This window comes from Balaenoptera borealis (assembly GCF_965194805.1).
Source record: "Balaenoptera borealis genome assembly, chromosome: 5".
Taxonomy (NCBI): domain Eukaryota; kingdom Metazoa; phylum Chordata; class Mammalia; order Artiodactyla; family Balaenopteridae; genus Balaenoptera; species Balaenoptera borealis.
The window spans coordinates 80,344,952-80,361,043 of NC_138862.1; the positions used below are offsets into that span (position 1 = coordinate 80,344,952).

Sequence of the window (16,092 nt, forward strand, 5' to 3'; positions counted from 1 at the left end):
TGTTAAGTAGCAATAGATAACTGGAACACTGTTGTATATTTTCTCCCTTTAACAGTTACTAGAAGTACAACTTCCAGCTTTTAAGGTTCTCAATTTTAAAAAATGTATTAAACAGGGTCCTCATATTCACAAAAAAGGTGAAGACACACTGAACTAGAAACTTTAACTGATAAAGAGAAAGTAGAGCAGAAGCCATTGTACCAATGATGTTGGTTGGTTTGTTCTAATAAGACTATTCTCTGCCTGTAAGAAACTGAAAAAAGTTTCCTGAAACCGGATTCTATCTCCCACAGCAATTATTTTGACAATATACTTTCCTTTTACCCATGATAACACATTTACTTTCTACTGAGGCATAATTTTGTTTTTTAAAAACTAGAAAATTATACCTCTCTTGATGTCGACAAAACCAGGTAAACTTAAGTAACTGGGAAAACAGGCATCTTTTAAAATAATTCCTGCCAATTTGTCTTCTCTCCGCCTCCCCATACTTCTCCACACAGTTCCTTGCACACACTCTCAAATGTGGTCACAGCAGTTGTCAATAACAACCAAAGATTAAGCTCCACAAGGAGACAAACATTCAGAAAATTGGAGCCAGAAACACTTCTAGTGGTTGGTTCCATTCTCCCTGCAGTTGACTCATCTCAGAGAGAGCGCACAGCTCATGGTTTGAGATGACAGCAAATCTCCCAACAGCCTGGGTAACCTTTGCTAAGGCCTTAGAAATGGGAAAGGACTGTGCAAGTTATTGAGGAATCACAGATAGATACAATAAGCACCTTTCCCGGGACACATTAATCCAATGAATGGTCTGATGGTGAGCAAAACATTTGAATCCAAGACCTGTGATCTGCCTGTTGCTCTGACAAAGGAGAGTGGAGGGGAAATATTCAACAACAGCCCAATCCATTTAGGGACTATCCCACACCATTCTAACATACAGCATATATCCATCAAACTAGCCAGAATTTTTAAAAAAAATTATTTCTATTCAAATACAAATACAGTTCCCAGTGGAACCCAGGATTTTTATAATCCATTGGTTTTTTTGTTATATCAACTGAATTCTCATATTTGTACATCACTTATGCATTTTGAATTCATATCTCAGAAATTTTAATGAGAGACCACTGCACAAAGACTTGGAGTGTTCCCCTAAAAGGGAGATAGGATGATTAATAGGTGTTTGTTGTTTGATCATTAAAACTAGGAAGTAATGATTTCCTTCTATGTTTTAAAACAACTGATAAGACCAGATGGCTTAAGACAACATGGCTTAAGGCTTAATCTTTTAGCGAGTCTAAAAATCCAATTAAATCTGAGAGATTCGCCCCAGGAAAAGGCACAGGAGCACAGAGTGTACAATTTTTATTACAATTTCAGAGAGTACATGAACTTCAGATTAAGAAACACTGCCTACTGATGATGTATTCTATATGAGCATGAGCTAACTGCTTTGGATTTGAAATCAATCACCATTTTTTTACACCTACTATGTGTCAGACACTTAGCCAGGCACTCCACGTCCACTTCAACATCATCCTGGGAAGTAGATAGAGACTGCTGTGTATAACAGAGCAGGAATCTTCTTTCCTCTTTCACCTTTTCCCCATAACAACTATTAACATTCCAAAAATGGAATGTTCTTCCAATGAACACATTCTGGGAAATGTTAATGTAGTCAAAATCCTTTAATTTAAAGGTGAGGAAACTGAAGCAGAGAGAGAGAGTTAAAATGCCTGAAGTAAGATGGTGAGTTGGTACAGGTTGGGCTTAGACCCAAGCCTGTCTCCTGGGTCTGTGCTCTTTGACTACATCCATCAACTACAAGAGGTCCCCAGTGCAACAGATAACAAGTTGTTTTGGTTTGGGTTTCCCAGAAGCTGACACTCAGACAAGAATATGATAGCAAAATAGTTTGATGGGGAGGGAAAATAAACACCAGGAGAGGAAGAAGGAAATACGCCAAAAAAGGTAGTCAATATGGGGTATGTTATCAAGTCAGTTACAACTGTGGGTGACTGGAGATTTATCCTATTGGGGAAACTCCTGGGGGTCAATATGGGACACACACCTTAGAGTTACTGCACAAAAGGGACTGGGTAGCTGGGTTATTTATACACCAACTGCAGCCAGTTATTGTTTGAGGGCTGTTTAGGGAATAGGGAGATGCATTCATTCTAGCCCTTCCAGCCTCCTTCATTGGGCAAAACAGGCTTCAGTGGCCAAAGAAGCCTCTTAATCAAAGAAATGCAAGTGCTGACAGTTGCAAGTCACTCAGCAGATACAGAAGATGAGGGAATATTTTCAGGCTACTGACAGTGTCTGCTACATGTGTGTATTAATGTTCATGGTCAGATCTGTGCGCTGGTACATGGCTTATTTGTTTGGGGGTTGGGAGTCTTGGCTCCTCATTTCAATATATTTAAGCTTCTTTTGGCGATATAGAACTGAATACCATTTTGAGACTCAGGGAAGTGATTCTGGAGACAGCAACCAAGATAATGCAAGGTTTGTGAAGCAGGCCAAGTTGGATGATGGCTCTGGGTTTATTTAGTTTATTTACCCTGCAGAAGAGAAAGTTGAAACAGAGCTTAATTTTAATCCACTGAATCAAATCATTTTCCAAATTCTGTTAGTTCTATATCCATAGTGACTTTCTTTTTCCCACAGGGCTTTGCCTAGGCTCTCAGTATTTATCATCTAAACCAGTCATTTTCAACACTGTTAGATGTAATGCTTTCTTTCCTAAAAAATAAATAAAAATTAAAAATATTCATGATGACTGTTCAGTATATGGAAATTAAAATTATAGATAATATAATCTATCAAAATATATCGTTCCACAAACAACAAAATAATACCCTGACTTTAATACATAGAGAAATAAAGGAAAGTAGTTTATAACAAAATAATAACATATTTCAGTAAACTAGTGTGTGTGATCAAGCAGTCAAATGCTTGCACCTCTTCATAATTTGAGCATCATAGTTATAAATGCAGACCAGTACAGGTGTGTTGTATTAGGACTCGAATATCATTAGTAGTGTGTATATTGGTAAAACAGTGTTAAATGCCAGGTCCAGACTATTATAGAAAGGAATATTCAGTTTTTTATGTGGAATTCAGAACAATTTTTAGTTGTTTGGCCTAAACTGCCTAGATACCTATCATTCTTTTTTTTTTTTGAATGTAAAACATTTAATTTAAAAATGTTGACACTGCAATATATAAAATAGCTATTATAAATGCACATAGTGGATTCTATAGCTGCCAGGTTTACTTTTTTTTTTTTAATAAGGAAACTGTAAGTTACACTGTGGTTAAGACTTGTATCTTTACCCTTGAAAAAGCCCACATTCTATCACAGTGATGTATGGTCAGACTTAACAGCCCCAATTGTTAAACACTTGGATCAAGTCATAACCAGTTTTATTGCAAAAGGACCCTGTACACATTTATCAATTCTAGTACCTTAATAGCTACCCAACAAGTCATTAACATACAGAAACATGCATCATGAGAAGCAAGAAATATCACCCATCCCTTCTGCATATTAGCAAATTGTCACTCCTGAGCAACAGTGCTCACATCACTGAGGTCTGTGAACAGTCAGTCACTTTTCGCATTCATCCTGAGTGAAAGATGGAATGAGTTAAGTACAAATGCAGCATATTACAAACAATTTCTTACAGAAGAAGACACAAAGTAAACCAAAGTATTTTACAGAATTTACTACAAAACACCATAAAAACTGCCTTCACTTAAGCTCTCTCTCCCCGTATCCGGCGAGCCGACTGGATGTCTTTGGGCATGATGGTGACTCTCTTAGCGTGGATGGCACACAGATTAGTATCTTCAAATAAACCCACCAGTTACGCTTCACTAGCCTCCTGAAGCGGCACTCTGGAACCTCAAGTCGGTTTTGAAATCCTGGGCTATCTCCCTCACCAACCTCTGGAAAGGCAGCTTCCGGATCAGAAGCTCGGTGGATTTCTGGTAACGACGTATTTCTCGAAGCGCAACGGTCCCGGGCCTGTAGCGATGAGGTTTTCTCATCCCGCCGGTAGAGGGGGCGCTTTCCCGGCCGCTTTAGTGGCCAGCTCTTTGCAGGGCGCTTTGCCACCCGTGGACTTAGGAGCAGTCTGCTTGGTTCGGGCCATTTTCTTTCACCCAATGCCGAAGTTTTACGCCGCTTCTCCGACAGCCGCGCCGCTCCTGCTGCCCAATGAAGAACCGCAGTCGCCGAACTAATGGAAGAAGCTCCTCCGACTACCGACCAAACCGCTCTGCATTCGATGCCTATCATTCTTGACTCCTGTTCACTAAACACTAGTAGCAAATCATAAGATCCCACAAAATTTCAAAACATGTCTCAGGAGCAGTATCACCCCTATTGAGAACCACTGACTCATTAAAGAAAAATCTCAATTGTTCCCCCAACCTCTAATCTTTATTCTCTCTCATCTGCCCTCCACAGAGCCACCGAGTCAACTTCCTAGAATGTAGGGCAGACCTTCCTCCCAAACCTTCCATGACCCTTCAGTCCAAATTTCTTTCTCCTGGTAGGAGACCTAGAGGGTAGCCTAGCAGGCGAAGGTTTCAGAGAGCTGGAGCCAGAGCCGTCACGCATAGCCACACTCAATTCCAGGGGTATCTTCTCATACAGAGAACATGTGATGTTTAAAACAAAGAAGTGTGCACAGCCCAGAGTCTATATGTAAAACCTCTGTCTATAAAGCAGGGCCGATATTCCATTAGCTGTTCTGAGAAGCCCTCAATAAGTTCCGAGTTGCACAGAAATATGGGAAGGCTGTCAAGGCCTTATCCCATATCCATTCTCTACTGGTGACCTAGGCACTGAAGCCAGTGCTGGCATCAGTAAGAACTTGGAAGTTCCTTGTCTACATGTTTGTGGACATCGTGACCCTCTCTGTGGTCCCCGGGTCTGAGTTGTAGGGTATGCAATGGACCATGGGCTGTTTGTGGGCCTGGTGTGGACAGAAGTTGTGGCAGATGGATAGTATGATGTGAAGGATGGTAAATGAAAGTGTCAAACCACAAGGTTGACATATTCTGCTGGGAAGGGCCCTAAGCAACAGTTCTCCAGGTTCCTCAGGGATAGGTGGTGCCCAGAAGTCAAAGAGATTCCAGCACTGGAAATCACCTCCTGATTCTTGGCACCTGTAGACACATGCCTTCTCTCAGCCTATCAAACTTGTTCATCCAAATGTCCCCATGGCTGAGGAGAATGAATATAGACACCCCACACAGGGGTGGGATAAGTGTGGAGTTGAGGGCAGGAGTTGAAGGAGGCCTAGAAATTTGAAGTAACATGATGCAAACATAAAATTTCTTTGAAATTTCATGCTTTATATTTTAAAAATCTATTACTTTTATATTCTGTAGTACACCATAGTGTTTGTTTTTTACACATATTTAGGTGTCTGTACATGTCTCTAGGTGTGTGTATGTATGTGTGTGTGGTATAAGTTTAGGCCTAGGAATGTCAGCTTGGATGTCAAGACACCTCTGTCCCTGGTTAGAGTATTTAATGTGGGTCATGGCAGTCGATCAGGGTGATGACACACCAAAGTGGCAGTCTGCAGCTATGGACTTCTTCAGCCAGTATATATTCCACTGAGCAGACTTCTTTACGAGCTACTCCCCCCTCTGGCTTCTAGATGAAGGCATCTGCCTGTGGCCCATTCAACTTCCAAAACTCCACTGAAACTGCATTCTCAAAGGTTACCATAAGCCCCATACCCCCAAATGTTAGTCTTCATTTTACTTAACTTAGCTGAATTTAACACTGCTAACCATTTCTCAGCTCCTTACCTTGGCTTGGATGGATGACAAAATACCATCCTGTTTTTCCTCCTGCCTCTCTGGTTCTTACTTTTCACTTTCTTCTACTTGCCCATTCTCTTCTAGTTGACCTTTAAAAATAACATGCCTGAGGTAAAATTCTAGGCATCTCTTCTTTCCCCTCTATATTTTTTCCCTAATTGCATCCACATACCTGGATTTTATTAACATCTATTCACGGATGACTACACTTTTTCCCTATATTTCTAGAAAGAACCCCTCGATTGATACAGTTTCTTGCTTCACATATTTGTTTTGATGATTCATAGGCAGTGGCTTGCTGGAGCTGGCTGCTTCTGGGTCACGAAAGATTGTTAAGTTTCCAAGATTTTTTAAGCTGGTTATTAAACAGTTGGTAGCTTGAAATCAGATGTGATGGAAGTATCTACACCATGAAGATCAGAAAATGCTACAAGTCAGGGCTCCCCATCTATTCCCTCTCCCCCTGAAAAATGGCTTATAGAACACCACTACCATAGGCACTTTTAACTCAACATTTCAGTACTGTTCTCTTAACACTCCTTCCCTCAAACCTGGTTCTGTTCCAGCATTTCTTTCCACAATAGTGAGGGGAACCACCATCCATAAAGTTGCTCTGATTGAAACATGAGAGACAACCTTGATAACATTCTCCCTAATGTCTTCATCTCTACCTATTTCTCTGACTTATTTTTTTCAATTCAATTCTATTGAGATATAATTTCTGTGTGATAAAATGTAGCCATTTTAACCATATAGTTTGATGAGTTTTTGACAGGAGTATATACATTTGAAACTTTACCCCTATTAAGAAATAGACTATTTCCACCACCAAGTAAGTTCCTTCATCCACCTTCACAACTGGCCTCAGGTAACCATTGACCTGCTTTTTATAATTATTGGTTAGTTTTACATATTCTAAATTTTTATAAAAATAGAATATATAAATATACTCTTTTGTGTCTGGCTCCTTTTACTCAGTATAATTTTTTTGGATTAATCCATGTTGTTGCATCTATCTGTAATTTATTCCTTTTTGTTTCTGAGTAATATTCCACCACGTGTGTGTAGCACAATTCGTTTATTCTCTTCTCTTGCTAATGTATATCTAGATTGTTACCAGTTTTTATTTGGTATAAATAAATATTCTTTAAAGATCTGTATACATTTTTATGGTACATGTTTAAGCATTTTTATGGGTACATGTTTTTTATTGCTCTTGGAATTGAAGATACCATAAGGCTCTGTTAAGCAGACAGGATCCGAACAATGCTGCTGGTGTTTTCTTTTAATGTCTTTGTTTGGTGGAAGAACAATGTATTATTGCCTTCCCTATTTTCTGAAATATATTGTATAGAACTGTTCTTTTTTCTTCCTTAGATGTTTGAAAGAATTCACCAGAGAAGTCACCTGGGTTGAGATTCTTCTTTGTGGAATATCGTTTATAAGAAATCCAATTGTTTTTAATAGATATGGGACTATTTAGAATTTCTATGTTCTCTTAAGTCATTTTTGGTCATTTGTTGTTGTTGTTGTTTTCCAAAGGGTTCTTCCATTTCATATCAGATGTTGAATTTATTGGCAGTAGGTTGTTCTTTTTTTTTTTTTTTTATAAATTGGACACAGAAATGATGGGATAAGAATTCAGTTCAAGGAGTCTTAGAGAATTCTGGTGTTTTGTTTTGTTTTGTTAATTATTAAATTATTTATTTTTATTTTATGGCTGTTTTGGGTCTTCGTTTCTGTGCGAGGGCTTTCTCTAGTTGCGGCAAGTGGGGGCCACTCTTCATCGCAGTGCGCGGGCCTCTCATTATCATGGCCTCTCTTGTTGTGGAGCACAGGCTCCAGACGCGCAGGCTCAGTAATTGTGGCTCACGGGCCTAGTCGCTCCGCGGCATGTGGGATCTTCCCAGACCAGGGCTCGAACCCATGTCCCCTGCCTTGGCAGGCAGATTCTCAACCACTGCGCCACCAGGGAAGCCCAGTAGGTTGTTCTTAATAGTCCTTATTATCCTTTTAGTGACTGTAGACTCTGTAATAATGTCCCTTGTTTCAGTCTTGATGATAATTTGTGTCTTTTCCCTTGTTTCTTTGATGAGTTTAGATAGAAGTTATTAGTTTTATTGAAATGTTGGTCACAACAAGCTATTCAAGATGATAACACACCAAAGTGGCACCTCTGCAGTCAGTATATATTCCGTTGAACAGACCTTCTTTATAAGCTATTCCCACCTCCGGCCTTCTACCTGTAGCCCATGGTGTGACATTTAAAGAATCTTCTTTTGGTTTAATTTATCTTCTCCATTATTTGTACATTCTTTATTTGATTGATTTTTGCTTTTATTTCTATTTTTTCATTCTTTCACTTACTTTAGGTTTAATTGTCTCAACTTTCTGTAGCTTTTTAGTATGCAAGTTTACATTATTGATTTGATTTTTTTCTAATATAATCATTTAAAGTTATACATCTTCCCTTAGGATTGCTTCAACTGCATCTCACAAGTTTTGATATGTTGTGTTTCTATTTTCATTCAGTTCATTAAATATTTTTAAATTTCCCTTGGGATTTCTTTTATTATCCAAGACTTACTTAAAACTAAGCTGTTTATTTTTCAGATCTCTTTCTATTTTTATTTCCAATTTAATTCTGTACAATTAGAGAACATACTCTTTCAATCTTTAAAAACTTACTGATTTTAACCAATTGAAGGACTCACCTTGTTTGTTTTCCTACTCCCAGTGATTATGATCTTGTGATGTCTGCTGTTCAATGTCTGAAAGTGGGTTTTTTTCACATATTTTTCTTAGTTTTCTACGTGTTTACAGTGGTAGTGCAAGTCCAGCATCTGTTACTTTATCATGACCTAAAGCCTCCCTGATTCACTGAATCAGGCTCATAATGATTAACTTCCCTTAGTGTTTTCTATTGTCCTTCAGGTTTCAACATTTCCTCCTAGAAGTCTCCCCTTACTGCTCTCCTTCACTGAAAACTTGGTTAGAACACTCTTTTGTGTGGTTTTTTTTTTCCCAGAGTGCACAACACTTACTCCTTATGTGATACATATCCCACTCTACTGTATTTGCCTGTTACTTTTTTACTTACTTCCCTTAAAGTATATATATTTTATATATTAGGTTGAACCATATGTAAGTTCTGCTATTTGACAATTTTTTGATCTACAAAACTAGCAGTTTCCCCTAGTTCAAAGTAATATGTATTTAAAATGTTATTTATACATCCATAGAGAGGTTGTGGGGATCCAAAATAGCTTTGGTCTCTTATGAAATGTCATTAATGGGAGAGTCCTCAGGTATAATAATCCTTTCCCAGAACTTTTGAAAGTGGCCCTACCACATTTTCTAAATTCTTATTATAAGGCTGCTGTGAGGATCAAATGAGATAATGTACATAGAATAATTAGAGAAGAGTCTGGTATGAGAGAAGTGCTCTATGAAGTTTGGTCATGTTGCTGTTTAGGTTGTTGTTGTGTCGGTTCAGCTTTATCTTTGCTAGACGCCAGGCTGTTCCCTCAGACCGTTGCTCACTCTGTAATGTCCCTGCCTTACAGCAGCCCTTTAAGACTCCTTCCCAGACTTTCCTCCAGCTCCTTACTTTTAGTTAACCTCCAGGAAAGGCAGCCCCTCCCTTTGTGACAGTGATTATGCACCCTGAGCTTCAGGTTGATTGGGAAAATCCTTACACTTGATCTCTTCCTCTCTCCCCAAAGTTTCTCAGGTTCCTAGAATCAGCTTTTTGACCTTGACCAGCTTCTCTCAGTCCTGAGGTGGAGAGAGGGGGCTCATCTCAGGCACATTCAGTATCTCTTTTAGAGTTTTATCTTGTTTGTTTATTTATCTCTTCAGCAATGTTTGGCTTTCTGGGCCAGAGTATCTTGACTGCACTCTGGACTAGGGTGTCCTAGTAATAAGATGTTACCAATGTCAGGAACCACTATCCCAGGGACCTGGTGTTTCTATAACTTCCCCTGTCAGAAGCTCCCAGGAGACTGAAGGTAGAAGTGACATCACTCCTCTCCTTCAACCCTCAGTTTAACCAAAGCGAAGAAGGTCCTTGTCTAGAAGTCTTAAGATCTGGCTCTTGCCATCCACTTGCTGGGTGACTTGGCCAAGTCCTATTCCCCCTTTGGATCCCAATTCTCCCATCTGAACAAGGCCCTTTTAGTTCACAGGTTCTGTGACCTATTTGAGTTCTTTTGAAATGAATTTCAGGGATTTCTCTACAGAAGAAATTGGAGGAATCCTTTATTTCTGAACTACTTTTTTCTTGGACAGTACAAGTTGGTAGCTTATTAGCTGAAGTTTTTGCCGTTTATTAGCTGAAGTTTTGCTTAATTTATTCTCTAGGAAAGAGCCTTGTGCCCTTAGCATTAAGGAAGGAAATGCATCTCAGTACCAGAGGGACTCATCTTTGCATCCTCCCTCAAACGTCCAAGTGAATGTGTCAACTCCCACCGTGAAGGTATCATTTCTCAAATACTAATGCGGAGGATAGTGATTCTTGGCCACCTACCCACATCAGAATGTTGTCACTACGCATTACTTAAAAGGCACTCTAGCATAGCACTTCTCCTGGGATAACTAAAGTGGAAAATGGCAGTAATCACAGGTGCATGTACCTCTGTGGACTGCATTAGCCATGGTCCCTTGGAGGCAGTGGGGGCTGCTTAGCTGATAGAGAAATTGTAGGCGTGTGGGCTCAGGTTCTGTGAGGAGCAATTATAGCCCAGAATACAGAGCAATTGTGGGAGGAAGTTGACAGCTGTAATTGAAGAGCATTATGTGATGTCAGTGGAGTGAAAAGGAGAGAAAAAAGTGAAATCCACAACAGCAGGATAGCAATGAAAGTCTTGTGTTTGATCATTTTGGTGTCCTGTATCTCCGTCTAAAAAGAAGGACTCCATAGAAAGCAGATTAGGATTGAATCCTGATCTTGCCCTTTACTAATGGTACCATCTTGGGCAAATCGCCTACTCTCTTAGGCTTAGTTCCTTCCTCTGTGGAAACTAAGGTGGTAATGTTTTGCAAAATTGTTCCAAGGAGTAAATGAATTGCATAAGTAAAAGAAGGTGGAGATAACGCTCCAAAACAGCAAAAATATTTTCTGAGTTCTTATTGTGTAACAGGCACTGTACTAGCCATAGAGGAGATAGAGATAGAAATGAGACAATTCCTGATCTTCACGAGAATAGAGGCTACTAGATGAGACAGGCATATACACAGCTACTTGAGGTCAGAAGGCAAACCATTCATTTACCCTAAGAGAATCCTACTCATTTCAAAATATTTCCTTCAGGCAGTTTAAAGATCTGTCTGATCCCCTTTTATTATTGAAAAAGATCATTTCCATAATTAAGTAAAAGTGGATTTATGTGCATATTTCATTCTTATCAAAATTATCATAAGTGCATTGATTCTTTAATAACAACTATCATAACCACAAACCACTGTATTTGCAATGCTTTCCCAAATTCTAAGGATCTGGAAAAATCCCTTTTTAAAATTCAGTAATTTTAAAAACTTGAATTGTCAAGTAAAGCCAGTATTCTAAATTGTATCATACATAAGCACTAGTCATCTAAAATGAAATTTGGCCCCAAGAAAATCTAAGACCTGATTTAAGCATCTAAGGAAGATGTCATTGGGGCCCTACCTGGCTGGGCCTGGTCCATTTACAGAACTTGAGACTTAGGACACAAGGTAAGCTCTTCCGAATAAGTGTGGCCCTTGAATTCACAGCCAGAGATAAATTCTTTCCAAGACCCTGATGCAGCCCATGCTGGTGTCAGCTCACTCTTTGACTTCCTGGTTCTCCCAAGAATTGTCATGAAGATCAGCTTCTTCATGCCCTACTTTCCTCATCCTTACTTTTTCATTGTGCTGTTCTCTTCTGCCTTAAGTTGCACCCATTGCCACAGCCATTCCAAGCCAAACCCTACTAGTTTAGTAGGCTCATGTCTTTGTGAAAGTAGTGGAGTATGAGGCTAATATAGATATCAAAGGTCGCCCCAGATGTAAAGAAAAAAGATACTACCCATAGGGCCTCAGAAAAGGAGGCTGCTTGGAGGAGGTGGAATTTGAGCAGAGCTTTGAAGAAACATTTTGATTTCAGAAGATGTAAATGGCAAGGACTGGACAAGGTTCTCAAGTAATTTCCCTGGACCCACAGCTATAGGTGCAGTGAGGCCCTCTTCCTTAGTCCTTTCCGAATGGGAGAAGTTCTACTCCTGTTTTACTCTCCAAGGAATTCTATGCTTTCCACCACCTAGGGAAAGGGCTTTGGCTCTTTTTTTGCTTTTAGAGGAAAGCAGAATGCAGAATAGGTATCCACCATTGGGATGAGGGGGACCAGTGTCTGACTTACTGCTTCAAAGCCCATATCTTTCCCTACTCACTCCAAATCGTTTCAGTGTCTAAAATCGTTTCATTGTCTCTCTAGAGAGAGATTTCTTTGCATTTAAAAACCTTACTGGGGCTTCCCTGGTGGCGCAGTGGTTAAGAATCCACCTGCCAATGCAGGAGACACGGGTTCGAGCCCTGCTCCGGGAAGATCCCACATGCCGCGGGGCAACTAAGCCCTTGCACCACAACTACTGAGCATGCGCTCTAGACCCCGTGAGCCACAACTACTGAAGCCCGTGGGCTTAGAGCCCGGGCTCCACAACAAGAGAAACCACCGCAATGAGAAGCCCGCGCACCTCAACGAACACCCAACGCAGCCAAAAAATTAAAAAAAAAAAAAGAAGGAAAGAAAGAAAAAGCCTTTCTGTATTCTATAGAACACACTGATGTTCAAAAATATTTAGGGAATAAATGTTAATACATGGCTGAATACCTTATAGAAGAGTGTACCTTAAACCTTGACAGGTACTACTTCATTGATGTTAATTTCACAAATAACTGAAAATAAGGTCATGTGGAAATTTAAAAAACTAAGGGTAATACATTATTCCGAGTAGGTTACAGTTTCAAAAAAACTTCCACATCCCTTATTTTATTTGATTGACATGACAACCCTGTATATATTAGCTTTTGCTACCTAAGAAACCACCCAGAATCTTAGTGGCTTAAAGACACAATCACTTATTTTCACAGAGCAGGGCTCAGTTAGGTGGCTCTGCTCATCTAAGCTGAGCTTGCTCATTGGTCTAGGGGTTGACTGCGGGTCAGGGGATATAGAATGACTCAGCTGGGACAAGTAGGCTCTGCTCCACCTTGTGGGACCCGTGAGCTAGCTTGGGCATGATCTGCTCATTGTGATGGTAGAAGCTCATGAAAGCAAGTAGAAACACACAAGGCCTCTTGAGAGCTAAGCTCAGAACTGTCATACTGTCACTTTTTTTTTCATTTTTTTGACCAAAGTAAGTTATATAGCTGAACTCAGAGTCATGGGATGGGGAAATATCCTCTTCCCCTTTTGAGAGAAAAACTACAAATCACATGGCAAAGAAAAAGATAGTACAATCTTTTCCAAACCCTACAAAATAAAAGGGCAAGAATTACTATCTTTATGCTTATTCTGTGTGCAGAGAACATGTCTCAGAAGTGAAGTGATTTTTCCATGGGGTAGAACTGGGTCTTTTGACACCAAATGCTTTTCACTTCTACTGTACTACAGACATAGTTGCCTAGAGTTAGATGGAGGGGACTCTAGAAGACTGGCCCATGAAAGACTGAATATGCAAATGGTCAGTGGGCTGACCACATATAAAAATAGAACTCTGACCCACAACCTTGTCAACAACCAGCCTGAGAAGCCAAACCACACCCTCTGCAGCAATTGGACGCAAAGCCATCAGGACCTGGTCAATAACTGCCAGTTTCCCTAATTTTCCCCCATTGTCATTTTGGGTCCTATGAGTCTTAAGCAATCAAACACTGACTGAATGCCACCATTAATGCAATCCAAAAGTGGAACCAGTCCATATGGATTGGCTCATCAACTGGTGAATGTATTTTTAAAAATGTGATATATCATACAATGGCATACTCTGTGGCAATTGAAAGTAACAAACTACTGATACATGCTAAGTAAAAGAAGCCAGACACAGCACGCCACATATCACATGCTTCCATTTATATGACATTGTTAGAAAAGGCAAACTTGTAGAGACAGAAGCAGATCAGTGGTTGCTGGGGGCTAGCTGTTGGAATAGGGACTGACCGCAATCTGGCATGAGAGACCTTTTTAGGAAGTGTTCATTTGGAACATTTAGAACATTTGGAAATGTTCTAAAATGGGTTGTGGTGATGGTTGCACAACTGTGTAAATTTACTAGAAATCACTTAACTGTGCACTTATAATGGGTGAATTTTATGGTATGTGTGTTTTATACCTCAATAAAACTGTTTAAAAAGAAAGCATAATGCCTTGGAAGAGAATAAAAACATATCATGGATGAAAAAGAAATGTTGTCAGGCGAATTGCCAGGGAACAAATGTTTGGCACAGCATTAGTTGCTCTGCTTTGTGGAAGCTGGGTACTAAAAAATTCCCTCTTGAATATAACTCCACTAGGGCTGGGAGTATGACTTTCTCAGGAGCCTCCTGCTTGACCCATCGTCTCTTAGCTTTGGCAGCTTTCCGCACACAGAATGTCAACACTAGTAGGCATGTCAGGTGTCTGGCCTTTGGAGTCCGCTAGACTCAGGTTTGAACTCTGGCTCTGCCATTTATCAGCGGTGTAACATGGGTATGTAATTTGGCTTCTTCAAACTTTGGTTCTCTACACATAGATTGGGACTAATAATTCTCATCTCACTGGGCAGTGATGAGGAGTGTATGCGACTATTCCAATTATCTATTGCTGCATAACAAACTACCCCAAACTTGATGGATAAAAACAACCATTTTATTACATCTGATTCTGTGGGTCAGAAATTCTGGAAGGGCTTGATTGGGTGGTCTGTGTCTTAATCTACATGGTATCAGCAGAGCAACTGGGGCTGGAGGATCTACTGCCAAGATGGCTCTTTCACTCACATGTCTGATACCTCCATGATCCTTGTTTTCTCTCTCCACATGGTATGTCATCTGTGAGGGCCTCTCTGTGAGATTTGAGCTTCTCACAACATAGCGGTCTCAGGTAGCTGCACTTCTTACGTGGTGGCTGGCTTCCATAGGCAGGAAGCAGAAGCTGCCAGGCAACTTGGGGCCCTACCTGCAATGGCACAGCATCAATTCCACTCTATGTTATTGGTCAAAGCAGCCACTTGGCCCACCCACCCAGATACAAGTAGACCCCACCCCTTGGTGGAGGTGGGATAAGAAGATCACATTTTTTACCAGAGCATGTGGGTTGGGCAATACGCATATATTTGTGGGCATATTTGGAAAATACAGTGTACCACAGAGCCAATGACTACATAGTGCAGAAATCGGCAAACTTTTACTCTAAGGGCCAGATAGTAATTATTTTAGACTTTACAAGCCATGTGGTGTCTGTCATGATTACTCAACCCTGCTGTGCAACCATGCTACACAAAGGTAATCATAGACAGCACCTAAATGAATAGTTGTAGCTGTTTTCCAATAAAACTTTATTTATAAACCAGAGGGCAGGCCAGAATGGTCCATGGGCCATCATTTGTGACCTCTGATGTAATGCATGATATGCAGTAAGTGCTCAGTTATAGTAGAGCCTATTATTGTCATTGTTATTAAGAGGCTTTGGAAATCACCCAGTTCACTCCTCACCTCTCCTATTGATAAATATAGCCTGACTTAGCCAACATTCTCAGTTTGGTGCCACCAGCCACCTAGATGATCCCTCTTTTCACTTTACTCTATAACTTGCACCTACACTTCAGTAAGTACCATCCTTCAGCCTCTCCCTATCTCACTGCTAGAGGACCACAGGTTTGGTAGGGAGGGCCTGAAGCCCATAAAATATGGTCAGGCCCTCTTTAAGAAAAAGGATACAGGGGCTTCCCTGGTGGCGCAGTGGTTGAGAATCTGCCTGCCAATGCAGGGGACACGGGTTCGAGCCCTGGTCTGGGAAGATCCCACATGCCGCGGAGCAACTGGGCCCGTGAGCCACAACTACTGAGCCTGAGCGTCTGGAGCCTCTGCTCCGCAACAAGAGAGGCCACGATAGTGAGAGGCCCGCGCACCGCGATGAAGAGTGGCCCCCACTCGCCGCAACTGGAGAAAGCCCTCACACAGAAACGAAGACCCAACACAGCCAAAAATAAACATAATAAATAAATAATAAATAAAAAATTA

General features: G+C 40.5%; 1 long non-coding RNA gene and 1 pseudogene across 2 annotated transcripts in view; one reads left to right on the top strand and one right to left on the bottom strand.

Moving 5' to 3' along the window:
- LOC309629398 overlaps window positions 1–16,092 on the top strand; it is a 210,763-nt gene that overhangs the window by 125,530 nt on the left and 69,141 nt on the right. The gene's annotated exons all lie outside the window — the stretch shown is intronic.
- On the bottom strand, window positions 3,419–4,552 carry LOC309629370 (histone H3.3A pseudogene; annotated as a pseudogene). The gene has a single exon. The product of its transcript is annotated as a histone H3.3A pseudogene (transcript).